This window comes from Triturus cristatus, chromosome 3_2 (genome assembly GCF_964204655.1).
Source record: "Triturus cristatus chromosome 3_2, aTriCri1.1, whole genome shotgun sequence".
Taxonomy (NCBI): Eukaryota; Metazoa; Chordata; class Amphibia; order Caudata; family Salamandridae; genus Triturus; species Triturus cristatus.
This window is the reverse complement of record NC_140584.1, coordinates 723,841,165-723,858,150: the sequence shown is the minus strand read 5'-3', so window position 1 is coordinate 723,858,150 and position 16,986 is coordinate 723,841,165.

Here is a 16,986-nt window from a genome sequence, read left to right as displayed (position 1 = left end):
TGCCTTCGGAGTAGCGCATGACTTCGGCCTACTCTGGAAGGAGAGAGGGTTTTTAACGTCACATGGAGTACAGATAATGCATGGAGAGTTAGTTCATAATCTTTTAACTGCATTGACATACCCAAAGAAAATTGCTATCGTTAAGTGTAGCGCCCATAGGAAAGTGGTTGATAAAGTTGGAGAAGGGAATGCGTTAGCGGATCGAGTAGCACGGGAGACTGCGATGCAGCCCGGTACTACTGCCATGTATGTAGTAAAATCACAGGTGGAGAGATGGCGTGATGCGAAGGAGGAAGTGCGAGAAATGCAAAGGACCGCTTCTGATAAAGAGCGGGAGAAATGGGCTAGCGAGGGAGAGTTGGATGACGAGGGTTGCTGGAGAAATAAGCAAATGGATAGATGGAAATTACCCACGGCCTTTGTACAACCTATGGTTCAGATGGCACATGGGCTAGCACATGTTGGAGCTTCCGCAATTGTGAAATTGCTTACCCAAGTCTGGGAGCATCCAGAGATTGCTAGCACAGCAAAGAGGGTGGTGCAGACCTGTATGATCTGTCTGAAGTATAACCCAGGGAAAGGCACTCGAACTCCAGCAGGAGGATTTGCGACACCTACTGCACCCTTTGAGGTTCTGCAGATGGATTACATCCAGCTTGAGCGCTGTAACAATTTGAAGTATGTTCTAGTAGTGGTTTGCGCTTTCAGCAAATGGGTTGAGGCGTACCCTACGAAAGACAATACTGCAATGACCACGGCGAAGCTACTGCTAAAAGAGTTTTTCCCTCGATACGGCGTCTGTAGACTTCTGTGGAGTGATAATGGCCCTCACTTTGTAGCGGATGTTATAAAGTATGTCTTGAAGGGCCTAGGCATCACTCAGAAGTTTCATGCCGTGTTTCACCCCCAGTCTGCCGGACTAGTTGAGAAGTATAATGGTACACTGAAGCTTAAGATAGCCAAAATCCAAGCTTCAACGTCTTTGACTTGGCCAGACGCCCTGCCACTGGCGTTATTGTCGATTAGGTCAGTGCCACACTCTCGAACCGGCCTTACGCCGTACGAAATAGTATTTGGACGCCCAATGAATATTTGGGGTCCACCAAGACCTAAGGCTGTGTATGATGTACCTTGTGTAATGATGAGCGATTATCTGGCACAGTTAACGGATAACTTGGTTTCTATTCATCAACAGGTCCGAGAGGCGCTCCCTGATCGGTCTACCGGCGAAGGACATGGTCTCCGGCCTGGAGATCATGTTATGGTGAAAGTCTTCGACAGAACGAACAGTTTGGAGCCGAGATGGGTAGGACCTGAACAAGTCCTCCTTGCAACGAGGACGGCTGTGCGAGTCTCGAACCGAAAGAATTGGATCCATTCCTTGCACTGTCGAAAGGTACCGCCCGGATTGGTGGAGTCTGCCGTGCTGACCGATCAACGAGAAATCCTAGCAGCAGAGACAGAACGTGCTGCTGAGCCACGAGACACTGAGGAGCTCTTTCCGGACCACGCGACTTCTGGAAGAAGGCGATATCATCTTCGACCCAGGAAGTGAGGTTTCCAGTACCGGGACATACTGTCAGAATGGCCCTTGGGTTAGTGAAACGGAGAGCCGATGAGGCAAGGGGGGGGGATCAGCCCTGCATTAGTGTAGTGACACCCGTCTTGGCCCGCTGGTGAAGAAATCAACCACTGCCCAAGGGGAAGAGTTCTGACAGACTTTTTAGTTTCAGGAAGATATCAGGGTATCGTTTCCTTTGACATGGAGAAGAAGAAAATCCTTTGTGCGTTGGGGTTCATGCTAACAGTAGCTATTGTTGGGATAACCACATGGTTTGTGGAGGAGGTAACTCCTGCTCGGAAAACACTTGTGTTGACAACTCCGGTGCCTGAGGAGCACTACTTTTATACATTACCGTATCAAGAGTTGAAGCATCGACAATCTTACTTGAACAACACTTTCATCCAGATGCTGCATCATACCCACGTTGCTACGAACGCTACGAACTGTTGGATATGTGGGATGATGCCGGCTCATCAGAAGAAAGGAGGTACGCCATTCATACCACTCCCTTTCTCTCATAATGGCTCTTGTAGAGCATGGTACACTTTGCTTTTTGCCACTCGGAAACCGACAGTGGGTCGATTGCTTTTTAGACTTAATAGAGAATGCCATCAAGACAAGAATGGGTATCCACAAGCGAATGGGACAATTTGGGAATGGGAAGAGTACCGACCGGACAATGAATCCATTCCCTATATCTTCACGAACACCAGAGACACTGTGGGGAAGGACAAATTCGTGATCCAAGTGGCACAAGCTCAAGCGGACCTGTGTGTCCAGAGTGTGGGTTTTATCCCTGTTGGTGTCAGTGATTGCATAACTGTACTGAATATTGACGGGTTGAACAACAGTACCTTCCTAGCGTCCCATAATACTTACTTTGTATGTGGAAATAAGGGTTATTACCGTTTGCCGGCTGGGTGGTCTGGGGTATGCTATGTATCATTCCTATTACCTCCTGTATTTCTAGCACCCGCGTCATATCATAAGGATTTGAAATTGTTGAATAATGTGACTGTAAATAGGTATAAACGTACTCTATCAATTGATGATGTGGATCAAACTGATACCAGCTTGCAACAGTATATTGATTTTAACTTAGGACTGTTTTTCTTTGTTGGAGCCGCTTTGAATAGTAGGAAGATCCGAAGATTAACAAGAGTGGTAGAAGCTGTGACCAATCAGACTGCTGCTGCTCTTGGGAATCTTACGGAAGAGTTACAAATAACTAGGATTGTTGCATTACAGAATCGTATGGTATTAGATGTAATGCTAGCTGATCGAGGTGGAGCCTGTAAAATTATTGGAAGTAGCTGCTGTGTGTTCATCCCTGATCATACGCCATCCGTTTATAACGCCATTAACAAGCTGCATAAAATAGCAGCTGAAATCCACACAGAAAACGGCACTTGGTCCTTTTCTGGATGGTTTTGGGCGTTGGTTACTGCCTGGGGATGGAAGGTCTTAACTGGTCTCTGTATTATTATAGCAATTCTGTTCTTTCTCTGTATGTGTGTTCAATGTGGACCGTTGTTCTGTTCTGTATGCATTTCATTCTGCATTCCGGATAAGAAAGCTATTGCCGATGTTGCTCATCAGAATCATCTAGCCAAAGAGGTTAAAGGAATGATGATAATTGACATATATGATGATTTTTGGAAACCGGATGTCTTCAGTAAATGCTGAAAGGGTCGTCTGTTGTAAATTAGAACAGCAATGTGATTAAGCATTTACTGACGACATTAATGCTTTCCCTTTAGATCATGTTTTCTCCGTTATGTTGACCGAAGTTTGGACTCCATTTTGTATTGACATGCTGCCATGTGTTCACCACGAGGAGAGTCCGACCTCTGTGTTAGTTGCTCTTGTAATCTGCCTAGTAACAGTCTATAAATAGCTCTCCCTTGTCCATTTGGCGCATGCCCAGACTTGACCACATCTGTTATAATTAGTCTTGCTTGACCATGTGTTTCGCGGGCTCAAGGAGTGTGTTGGCTCCGCCCATGTATTGATTCAGTATTGAGAATGACCATAAATGGTAATGTTCTTCGGCCTCATGTTGTATCCACCCACTTATGAGCCCCTCTGTTGTGTATAAAAGGGGACTGTGTACGAATGTTCTTTGTGCTACTCCATGCAATACTGAAGAGTGTTGTGTGGATTGTAGGACCACCCTTGGGGGTTAATAAATGCTGTGTTTGTACTTTGCAGTTTCCGTGCCAACTTCCTTATAGATTCCGTTACAGGAGAGCGAACCCTTGTGTCCTGCGGGCCTAGCTGGGGCCTGTATTCATCAATGGGATACACATCAAATCCTTTTAAGTCAGGGTTCACAGATGTGATCTTTTGCTTTCTCCTTGTTATTCCTGGCATGTCCTTTGCATTCCCTGGACTCAAAGGGGGAAAGGTTGTTGCTCCCTCTGAAGCAACGGGTCACCCTCTACTCCTGGCATGTCCTTTATGACCCCTGGCCTCAGAGGGGGAAATGTTTTCCCCCACTGAGGTCAAGGGTCATAATGTACGTGCCAGGAGTTGCAAGGAGCAAGTTTGAGGTCACAGTTGTGACCCCTGAATACTTCCAAATGGTGTTCATGACCCCAATCCCCATAGTGTATAACCTTTGCCCTGGGGAGTCATCTGGGAGCCATCTGCTTCCCCACACCCAACAGCACACACTCAGCACCTTGAGGAGTGGTCTGTGTGGAGAGGCAACTGCCTCCCCCACACCCTACAGCACGTGCCCATCAACCTGGGCAGTGGTCTTTGCTGAGAGCATACTCACTCCCCACACCCCACAGTCCATGTCTGTCACTGTGGTGAGTGGTCTGTTTGGAGGGTCCACTCCCTCCCTACACCATACAGAACACACATTTGTCCTTGCTTAGCGGTTTGTGCATAGAGGCAACTCCTTATGCATACCCTACAGTGCACACTCTTTGCCATGGGAGTAGCCTGTTTGGAGAGCGCACTTCCTCGTCACACCCCCCAGCATACACCAGTTCAATAAGTATAACAAAGAGGTTCTTTTAAATGGGCTATTTGGGTGTTATTTTTGTGTTTTTGGAAAAATGAGTAAAGAAATGTTATGGTCCTCCTATACGAGTCAGATAAATGCCCATAGAAATTGGCAGTTTAACTGCTTCTACTACCTCAGGAGGCCTGTGGGTGTCACCAATATATTTAAATTCAGATATATAAAAGAAAATAATATTGCGTTGTATGGTGACTCTAAGAAGAGCCATTGTGTTACCAATGTGCATAGCACACCTAGATGTAGAATTGGATACATTCCTTGATGTTAGGAAGATCCTGTTCCCTTCTGCTGTGAAATGGACTTTATCACAACAGTACAAGCCTGGCATGTCAAAACAGATGTTAATATGGTATATGGAGTGTATGCCATAGTCACAGAGAAGTTATGAAATTGTTTTGTTGACATGTTTCCAGGATGTCTCTGTCTTTTGACAAACTCATTTGACCACTGCCCCTTCTGCCTTTGGCATATGTTGGAATACACAAAGGCAGTGTGACGTAAGTGAGACAACATGTGCACAAAGATCTCTTTCATTTGAATTTCAAGTCTAATTGCAGTGATTGCGCCCAATTCATTACCACCACAATGTACAATCATGAGGTCAGGGTGCTGACATTCCAAAATGCTTTCAAGCATGGGTAACAGTTGATGCCATTTCATACCTCTGTGGTTCAATTAAGTAAGGTCCACTTGAGGATATATCAGATGCCTATCAATTCTACTATTGTTGGGATATACTTTACAACAAAAGACAAGCTGTGGCCTACACACAAAACATTCTGATAGTATGATGAGCAGAGCATGGATGGAGTAAGGGGAAAATGAGCCATATTCAAGGAGCTGATACATTTACAGGAGAAGATAAAAGGTTTGAATGTTAGGTCTCTGATTGGGTGTTGAGACCATAGTAGAAAAGAAAGTTAGGTAGTTGGTGGTTTCATCTTGTTTATTACTTTTGATTGGTAAAAAAGGAGTGATGCATGCAGTGTTGGCTGTCATTGGTGTATACTGTTTAGCAGAATGTGTAGACAGCCAATTAAACATTTATAACAACAGTAGAGCAGACACATCTATTGAAATTTTGGCCTGCAGGCACACTTTTAAATGAAGTCTAAATAGGTTGCTTTGGAAACTCCTCTACAGTACTGGGGAAGTGATTCATTACTATTGTAAGTGAATCTATTAAATGTAAGTTAGTATTTTATTTATTTGATTATTAATATTTAGGGTAGGTCGTAAACTGTTTCAAACAAGAAATACCTTACTATCTGATTGATGTCTCTTTTATGGAAGATTTGATTTACAGAGCACTGAATATATACACGGATGTACACATTTTTGGAAATAGTAAATGTACTCAATTTGTTCTAAATCTTGTGGAGATATTTTGGGGAAAAGTAAGGTGTTCATAAAAACCCAGCTATCCAAACTCTCTATGTTCAAGGAAACTATTTTGTGAGAGTTAACTTATTAACTTAATGCTTGTACAGACAAACCAAAATCAAGAACATATTCAAGCTTGCTGGAAAACACATGACTCTTGCAGGTATCTTGCTGAATTCAGTGAGGACACTATGGGCCTCATGTAGGTAAATAAATTTTACTGGTTCTTAAATACCGAGCCGTACCGAATCGGTAAATTAGAATCGGTAAGTTATATGTAGGTAAAAATTCGGTAAAAGTTACCGATTCGGTAACATTCGGTAATCACGAATCGGAATTCACCGAATCGGTAAATACCGAGGTGGTATTTACCGAATCGGAAAATACCGAGGTGGTATTTACCGAATCGGAAAATACCGAATCGGTATGTACGGATTCGGTAAATAAAATCACATGACTTGACGAAACAGCTAATCCTGTGCAACGACAGCCCACCCAACCAGGAAGTGGCCACACCCAGGCAGGTGTACATAATTAGCCGACCCTGGAGAGGCTTTGAGTGCAGAGGAGAGGCAGGGAGCCGTTGCCTGTGCGAGCGGGAAAACGAACAGCATGTCCAGCCAGAGAACACAGAGAGACGGAGGGGAAAGGAGGAGGAAGCTGAAATTTAGCCCCAAGGAACTCCAGGTGCTGGTGGAGGAGGTGGTGAAGCAGCACCAGAAGCTGTTTGGAAGGCAATCCCTGCAAGTGCCTGAGGCTGAAAGGCGCAACATATGGCTGGCCATCCAGGCGCAGGTCAATGCTGTGGGAGTGACCCACAGGGACATTGAGGTCCTCAAAAAGCGCTGGTATGACCTGAGGATTGTAACCAAGAGGAAGATGGGCGACATCCAGAAGGAGGCCAGCCAGACCGGAGGTGGAACCAACAGGGCACCTGCCCTCACCGAACTGGAGGAGCTGGTGGCGGCCACAATCGAGCAAGAGAGCGTCGTGGGTCTTGGGGACGCCGACAGCTCTGCCAGAGCCGCAACACACCAAGGTAAGACGAAAGCACAGCAATTTAGCCCCCCCTACCCCTATCCCACATCCCCCATTGTGAAACGAGAATCACACTGCAGTCCACACGTGTCAGTGCAGACAGGCAATGCATTCCGGGAGATGTAGTCAGGGTAACACTAACCATGACGTAAATGTTACAGGGCAACAAGGCATGTCACGCACTCGAGGCACAAGGAGACAGAGGACATTTTGGAATGTGAAATGATTTATTGTGACGCTTGCAATGCAGCCCTTCGGGGACACTGAGCCAATCTTGTATTTCTGTCCACAGATGTGACATCATGCAGGACAGGGCATGCTGCAGGAGAGACGGCACACCGGCCACAAATATCACCTCTAGCCAGCACAAGTTCAGACCAGGGAGCAGGCCCACTGGCAGCCGCACCACCAACACAGCCAGCCTCGCCGCACCCAGAGCCAGCATCACCTCACCGAGAGCCAGCATCACCTCAACCAGAGCCAGCATCGCCACTCATGTTCGAATCACCGGCCACATCTCCGCTTGCAGGTGTGAGAATGAGGAGGCGTCCAGCAGCCAGGCTGCGAGCCTTAGACACCTCGTCAGACGACAGCATGGGCCCAGAAGACCGCACCAGGCCCCAGGAAGGGAGCCATGCCACTGTGCCCCACACCTCACAGGCAGCACAGACGGGAGCAAGAGGGCGCCGCAGGTCGCGTGTCCAGAGTCCACCAGCACCCATTGACGGCCATGGTGTCTTCTTGGGTCTCGAGGGCCAAATGTTGAAACAACAGCGCCTGCAATCAAAGGCAGTCATGTCAGTCCAGAGGCACATGCGGGTGATGAAAACAACATTAGTCAACATGGACAATAACATTAGCGGCATGGCTGCGGGCATTCGGGACATGTCCCAGTCAATCCAGCAGTTGTGCAGCAAATTAGATGCTGACATCGAAGCACGGCGCCGGGAACGCCAGAGAAGGGACACTACCAGCAGGGCACTCAACCGTCTGGCAACTGCGACTTCTCTACTGTGCCGGCGCTCTGTGACGATGCAGGAGGGCCTAACACAGTGCTGCAGCGACCTGTCTCGGGGGATGGTGCAGGTGACAAGTGCACTAGGGGTGCTATTGACTAGTCAGGCGTCGACAACTGCTGCAGGGGATGCTGCGGAGAGCATCGACACCAGCAGCAGGAGCAGCATCACACCCCCCGTCCCAGAAGCACGCAGGAGCAGCAGGCGGCTTGGGGTTGGCTCTAGTGAGGATGCACAGGCCGTGCAATCCACCACTGCAGCGCGTATGCGCAAACATTGATGTAGCCCTGCTTAGCCACTTCCCATTGGGTGACGTAACCCTGGACTTACTCCTTGTATAGATGGGATATTGCCAGATTGGCTTGTTCATGTGTTCATGGCGTGGTGCCACATTAAAACTACGTCATGACTTCTCACAACTCGCTTTGTCCCCTCACTTACTCAGAAATAGTTGCATGTGATCTCTGCCCGTCTCTCTCTCCCATCGATTGCAGTTGGCACTCTAGCTGCGTTGCCCTCTGGCTGGCCTGACTCATCCTCGTTGTCCTCAAAATATGTTAGTTCCACATCTGTACCTTTTTTCGTGGCAAGGTTGTGCAGCATTGCACAAGTGGCAATAATCTTGCAGCAGGTGATGGGTTTGTACTGGCGTGCGCCTCCGCTCTTGTGCAGGCAGCGGAACCTGCTCTTCAGTAGTCCAAACGTGCGCTCCACCACATTGCGTGTTGTTTTGTGTGCCACGTTGTATCGTCTCTCACTCTGGGTTGCTGGGTGTAGGTAGGGAGTGAGGATGAATGACCGGCATGCATATGCACTGTCGCCTAGATGAGTAAAAGGGAACCATCAGTAACATGCCTCTATACACTATGATTTGCAGGTTTCAAGGGGCGTCACTGTTACTTACCTAGCAGGTATCCCTCTCCGAATTCTCCGGCACTCAGTCGTGTGTAGATCCCACTATTCTGGAAGATGTAAGAGTCGTGGGTGCTCCCAGGAAACTTTGCAACAATATCTGTGATGATGTTCCCTGCATCACAGATCACCTGCACATTGATAGAGTGGGTGGACTTCCTGTTCCTGTAGATGTGCTCTGTGTCAGCTGGTGGACAGATTGGGATGTGTGTACCATCAATACAGCCGATGACATGGGGGAACTGTGCCATGTGATAAAAGTCTGTTTTTGTTTTCTGCAGTGCAGCCTGTGTGTTTGGGAAGCTTATGTAGTGGTGCATTCTCTGCATCATGGCATCCAGGAACTTCCTGAAGAAACGTGACAGGCAACTCTGGGTTACCCCACCCACCGCAGCTATCACCACCTGATAACTGCCGGATGCCAGCAGATGTAGGCTGCAGAGCACCTGCACATGTGGGGGTATGGCGTGCGCCCTTCTTATTGGCTGGTCCAGGAGTGGGTGAAGGTCCCTGATTAAGTCCATGATGGTTTCGGGGTGTAGCCTGTACCTCTCATGTATCTCTGCATCAGTCAGCTGGAATAGTGTGATGCGCTGTCTGTAGATGCGTTCCTCCCGTCGCCAAACCCTCAGTCCTGCTGCCTGTAGACGTAGGCGCCTTGCAATGACGTACATAGCGGCCATGTTGTCCACGCTGTTGCATTTTGGGATTGCTTATCTGCACTGTTGATGGTTACCACCTGCTTTCAATCCGTGTTAATTACCGACTCTTATTTACCGATTTTCTTGGATTTCTTAATTACCGAGTGCTCCTACATGTCATTTTAATTTTTACCACTTCATATTTACCACTTCATATTTACCGATTCGTTAATTATGTATTCGGTAAATCTGATTCGGTATTTTGGAATTCGGTAAATATGAATCGGTATTTACCGCCTCATATTTACCGAAAAGTGGTTTTTGGACTCCTACATCTCACTTGTCTGAATACCGGTCGGTAACGGCATATTTACCGAAAATCGGCCGTTACCGACCGGTATTTGGCTACCTACATGAGGCCCTATGTGTTCTCTCTAGCGACTCGCTGTTGACACAGAGAAACTTCAAATTTTTAAGCTTACACCTTGCTCCTATAAGTTTCTTGCAATAGCAGACAGGAGTTTGCGCTTATTTCTGTGAGACACCCGCAAGAGTAATACGACTATAAAAAAAAACGTTTTTTACTTGCATATATTTATGTTGAGTTTTTCTAAAACTGAATCCAAGATAGAAAGTTCATCCCTTTACTTTGAAAATATTCTTCTTATTTTCTTTATATGAAGGTAGAGGTAAAGCTTTATGAAGTAACATGTGTGCCAATGTTTCTGATCTGCTAGGTGCTTTCCTATTGATGGAGATCTGCACAGAGGTTAATGATGTTCCCATTTTTTTTTTTACAAAATGCTTGAGTTCGATTGGCTAGGGTGGGTGAAGGCTGCTGATTGCTGATAGATATACATGTTTCAGAACCTTTGAGAGCTGAGTTTATCTCTGATGGTGTGCAGGTGAAGGAGATAAACTCAGCTGAACTTCTGATCCTCAGGGGAATATTACTTTTAAAGAGATATAAAGCCATTTATTGATTTCCAATCAAGATACCAGTTCTTCTACAGTTGATACAAGATATAATACTTGCATATTTTGTTCATATTAATATTTAGACATTTAAAACAAATAAGTGTGAACTTGTATTTATTTTTTGACTGTGGTTAATACTGTTGAGATTAACACTGTGAGTGACTGTAAAAGACAGTTCAAAAATACGTTTTTGTTTGCTTAAAAGTACTCTTTAAAATCTATAGTCTGTATGGGAAAAAAAGAATTTAGCAATGGAATTAATATTTTAGTAAACATGTTTGGGTTGCTTATATGTTCTAAGGAATGTAATTATTGTTGCAATATGAGAGATATATTGGATGAAAGTGGAAGGTAGATTATGTTTGTAGGAGTGTAAGCATATTAATTGACCTTGTAGGAACTATAATTCATTTACATGTAAAACATTTATTTTTATGTTGTGAATTATAATTATTGCTAAATGTTAGCTGGTGTTCTGTATAAATGAATGATGATTATGTGAAAAAGACTTTGCAATAGAAAAGAAACACTAAAATGAGACACTGTTTCTTATTTGAGTATAATTTATTCGGTGCACTGCTAGTAGTATGGGCATGAGTGCTTTTTTAAATGGAAAGTAAATTAAGTGGTAACTTTTTTTTCTTTGTTCTCTGAGTTCAGTGCGGCTGCTGACCAAATCCTATTATGGGCATTTTTCACATTGTTGAAAGCTGTTTGCAAATGGGCCAGACTCTCAATAAATCATTCTACACATAGGGTTCATCCTGTGTACTGTTGGTAGCAGAGATGCCAGTACCTTTTGAACTTATACTTAACACACACATATCAATATTTATATCAGAGAAGCCTGTTTCTCAATATATCTTTGTATGCAGAGCCACAGCTATCCACATGTTGAACTCTACCATGGCAGGCCCCAAGACCAGATGCAATGCAATTGAGTTTGATAACCCACCATGTAAGAAATTGTAGTTACAGAAATGTCAATCAAAAGACCATAAGTCACCCTGGCCTTGGGGAGAGAGGAATCGCCTTTACGGAGAGCTATGATGCCTTGTGGTCAAAGCCAGAGAGCACTGGAAGCCACAAGACCGATCAACCTGCTTTCGGCCAAGACCATCACAATCAGGAAAAGGAACATTAGGCCCTTGTGTGAGACAAGTCAGACAGCCCAATTGGCAGTGGACATGGAATAAAATACAACCTTGCCCTGCTTGGCATCAGCAAGACCAGATGGACACAGTCCGTACAGAAACGCGTTGCTCTAGGAGGAATGCTGCTGTATTCTGGACATGAGGAAGAGAACGTCCCACATATTCAGGGAGACGCACTGAGTAGCCAACAGAGCTGCGATTAGATGGGAAGCCCACAGGCCTAGGATCATCACAGCGAACTTCCACACAAAGAAATAGAGGATCAACATGAATGGTATCCAGTGCTATGCGATTATGCTTTACTTTATTTTAGATATAAAAATATCTATTAAAAGATCACCTCAAAGTTACACAGCAAAACATTTTAAAAACAGAACCTTAGCATAAAAACAGTAATTAATAGAACTTCAAAACACAGTAAAAAACTTCACCAGTCTATCAATGGAAAAGGACTTAATGTGCAAAGTGCAATGACCGGTATAACATTTAAAGTGCATTTAGATTCAAGTCTTTGGCAAGGACCATGATTACTGACAATGGACCATAAAGTGACAGCCAATTGTGCAAAGCAACAGTCCAATAAAAAGGTATAAGCAGCAGTTGAGAAATCACAAAATAGAATGAAGAAGCATAAAAGTGAACCAGCCCGTAACTACTTAAGAGAGCGGTAAGCATTTCGTATGAAAATTGTAAAAGCAATGTTTAGACCTATGTTTTCTGGCATTAATGCTGCAATAATTGCTTGTCTGCACTTTCGGATTCCCAGCCTGTTCCACTCAATTTTCAATTTATGTCTACGTTGTGACATAAAAGATGGGCAAAGACAGACTATATGCTCCATGGTTTCGGGAGACAAGCCGCACCCCCTGCAGATTACGGCCTCTGACGGACGGCGCCAGACGGGAAGATCTTTTAGAAATTGCCATTCGCCTAGTCGGGCGGCCATAAAGCTAGTTTTAAGGTGCAAGGAGTAGGTGCAGGATAGGTAAGAAGCGGGAGCTAACCGACCATATGAGGACATTGTAGCCCAGGCGTGTCTGCGTTTGGCAAATTGGGCTTTATCAATGATCAGGGACCTCATGCGAATACAGTTCTTAATGCTAGTTTTAAATGCTGATTTACTAGGGTTGAGGTCCCATAATGCACCAGCAGACATTTCACGGATCGAATCCTTAAAAAGGCGGCTGTAAGGGCCGCTTGGATTTGTCTGGGAAATATCCAGCCAAATTAAGGACTCCAATGATCCTGGCTTTGCCTGTCTCAGTTTGTGGCACAGGTTTAGATACAGACCAGTGGCTATAATTTCATAATTTAATAGACCGAATTCTAGTCTGATCTGAGCAGCAGAAGCTGATTTGGGCAAGTGGAGGATTTTTTTGTAAAGTTTTGTCACGTGTTGGTTAAAAGAGGAATTTAGTTTCCCCCTAAAAATCTCAGCGCCATAAGTCAAAGTGGGCCCAATTTTTGCTCTCATGACTTCCAGTAATGGGGACAGGCTTGGGCCAGACAGATTTCTTGAGAGCTTACAGAAGCTTACCTGAAGGTTCATGGCTTTTACTGAGATAACCTTACGTTGTTGGTTAAAGTTACCCCTGGGGTCAAAAGTGACCCCAAGATATTTGTAGGTGTTTCCTATGCTGAGGCTAGAGTTGTTAAACAGCCAACCACCCCCACGGTATAGCTTTCTACCAAAAGTGACAACCTGGGTTTTCTTTAGATTGACCTCCAACCCATTCGTGGTTGTATAGACTTCCAGTCTGTTTAATAGCCTTTGCAGCCCTACCCGTGTCAAGCTAAAAAGGACCAAGTCGTCAGCATACAAAAGATTGCTTATCATAATAATAATAATAATCAGTGCTATGCACCTACAAATGATAGCAATGAAGAGCAAAAACAACAGTTTTACAACAGACTCCAGTTCATCCTGGAGAAATGCTGTTATCATACTGATGGGATACCTCAATGCCAAAATTAGAAGAGACAACACAGGTTACAAAGAAGTCATAGGCAACCATGGCCCTGGCGACATGAATGAGAATAGGGAAAGGCTTGCAGATCTCTGTGCCCAGAACAGTCTGGTGATAGGCGGTAGTGTTTTCCCACACAAAAGAATATACAAGGAAATGTAGGTAACACCAGACCATTCAACAGAGATTCAGATCGACCATATCTGCATTACTAAGACGTTTCTGAGGTCCCTGCCAGAAGTGAGAGTGATGAGAAGAGTGGATGTGGAATAAGACCATAACTATGTCATGGCCAAGCAAAAGCTGAAGAAAGCGTGGATGGAATCGAAAAACCAATGCCAGTCATATAACACCATCCTCCTCAAAAATGCACAGAAACAGAATGACTTCTCAGCACCCTCAGTAAAAAGTTTCAAGTCCTGCAAGAACTAGAGGAAAACAGAGACCCAGTAGAAAGTAGGGGTGGGCGGAATTTGCGGAATTAACCTTCGCAAATTATCGCGAGAATGTTTAAAATTATCGCAAACAAGCAGAAATATCGCGAAGATGCGGAAGTTTTTTTCCGGCATGTTCGCGAGATTTTCTGCATGGTTGCGGGTCGCCAACTTACCCATGTGGTTGCTTGCGGGCGCGGCCATCTTGTTTTGAGTTGTTCTCGCGGTGCATGATCGCGAGAAGAAAGACGTGATCGCGCGACGCATGACGTCACTGCGGGCGCGAACTGTCGCGAGACAGCGCAAATGGCTAAAAACAATACAACATCTCATGGAGAACGCGACCGGATCAAGAAAACTTGTCGGCGAACGCAGGGATTCAGGTAAGGCGATCGCGCGCGCGCGAGAATGTATCATTTTACAGCGCGAGCAAGAAACAAATTATCGCCAAGCTGCGGAAACCGGAATTTTTGACATTTTCGCGCTCTCCGCGGAACGCAAAAATGTCAAATTATCGCAATTTCCGCGAACGGAACGAAATTTTTGCCCAGGCCTAGTAGAAAGTCAGTAAGAGAAGATAAAAGAAACAGTGATATCACCCTGCCATGCGGTACTTGTTCCCATCGGACAAGAAGAGGGATATTTAATCAATATTCCCAAAAAAGGTGACCTGTATAACTGCACAAATTACAGAGGGATAACTCTTCTTTCAGTGCCAGGAAAAGTGTTCAACAGAGTTATCTTGAACTGAATAAAGTAATGAAGTAACAAGTGGATGCTCAGTTGTGAGACCAGCAAGATGGCTTCTGCAAAGATAGATCCTACACAGACCAGATAGCAACACTATGCATCATCATCAATGGAATGGAACCCCCGCTCCATGTCAACTTCATCGACTATGAGAAGCCATTTAACAGTGTAGACAGAAAGACTGTTTAGAAGCTCCTACACCACTATGGTGTGCCGAATAAACTCATAAGACTCATGTTACACATATAAACACAGATGCACACTTTCATACTGAGTATCATATCCTTACACATTCACAAATATATTTAATCACATATATTATAGTACTCACATATACACCCTTATTTACACACCCACAAACACTCATACATAGACATACAAACACATACATAATTACACACACAAACAACCACTCTCTCGCACACACATATAACAACATACACAGACACACACATAAATGGTCATACCTTCATAGAACATCTTAAAAAAAAACACTATGACTTACACACAAAGGAAAATTCAATTTTTCACAATAAAACATACAGGCATTCTTAGACACACCAAAGCACTCATATACAATGCTTACAGACAATCATTCATACATTTACACACGCATACACTCTCAAACTAACTGTGACACAGATGCTTACAGTGGCTCACTTCACATATGCAGATGCACACATACGTAACACACAACATAATCTTTTTTCTTTCATAAGCCAGAAAAAGCAGTCCTGAAAAGAACGTTTTTTTGTGTGTTTTCTTAAAATTTTGAGAGCTTTTCGAATTCTCAACTTGTTACAGAGAAAAATAGCACAAAAATGGGGTTGAGAAACTTGGACACAAAACAAAAGAGCCAAAAATAATTATTGTTACTTGGAGCAACAGTGCTCCTTAAGAGGTCTACGGTGCACACAGGTGCTAACTTCTCCAGAAAAAAAAAGTAAAAAGCTGTAACTGCAGCATTATATCACCCTGTATTTATTTACAGGAAGGATGCCACTCTGCTGCTGCACCTTTTGTGCATGCTGTCCTGCTGCAGGAGGAAGAGAATTTGTAGATGTTGATGCTTCTTTAGCATCCCTTTCGCATTCTGCCTTAGCAATGTGTCTTTGGTGGATGGCTTAAAAATGGTGCCACATCCCAGTCGTCACATGGGAGTATATTTTAATGGTCCCTTTTAAAACGTTTTTCCTTGTGTAGAATTTAAGGTCACAGTTTGGGAGAAATCCTACATCTAACATGGTAGCTGGTGGAAAAACTTGCCATACCAATGCTCTTCCTCTTTTATCTCCCTTGTCTCTTTCTCTCTATTGTGTCCTGATGCCATTTTCCCAATACAAAATTTTAAAAATAATAAAAAAAGCTTGCAAATCAGGTGTTGCTCGAATATGAATTTACCTTGAAAAATTAAAAGACAAGAGGTGTTTGGCAAAATGGGAACAGTTGGTGTAATTGAACGCAGCAGCCAGCAGTAGAGGCAACGGTGTCGGTGTCTTGAGACACATTCATTTCGGCCGTCTATTCATACATTACATGAAGCGTCATAAAGCAATTTGTACATTAATTTGGAGACAGAAATCTGGGCCTAATCACAGGGCCATAAATCAGGTCATTTGAAAAGAAGTGCAGGTTGGTCTCGACTAAGGGTGGGCGACAATTTCCGTTCCGCTCGCGGAAATTGCGAAAATTCTAACGTGAAAATGCCGAAACTTCCGCGATCCACGAGGGAACAGGAATTGTCGCCTAGGCAGGTGTGCTGCTGTCTACCCATATCTATCATCAACAATTTGCTGTCATCCTTGATGAAGCTCTGTGCATCGATGAGTTGCTTGAGCGCAATCCCCGTGTAGTTCCTGACACCAGGAGGTTCTGTCTCCTCATCTGCTGCTCTGATCCGTCTCTGGCCCTTTATAAACAAGAGGCATGTGAACTGCATGGAAGCCCTCCCCGTTTAGCCCCGCCCCACACACCAGTGGTGTGCAACATCTTCCCGCTCTTTCCCCCACTATGATGGACAGCTCACTCGAGGGACCCCGGCAACCGTTGGCGCGGTGGCAATGTTACAGACACACATGGTCGCTGTAGACAACTCTTCTGGCCCTTTACGCAGCT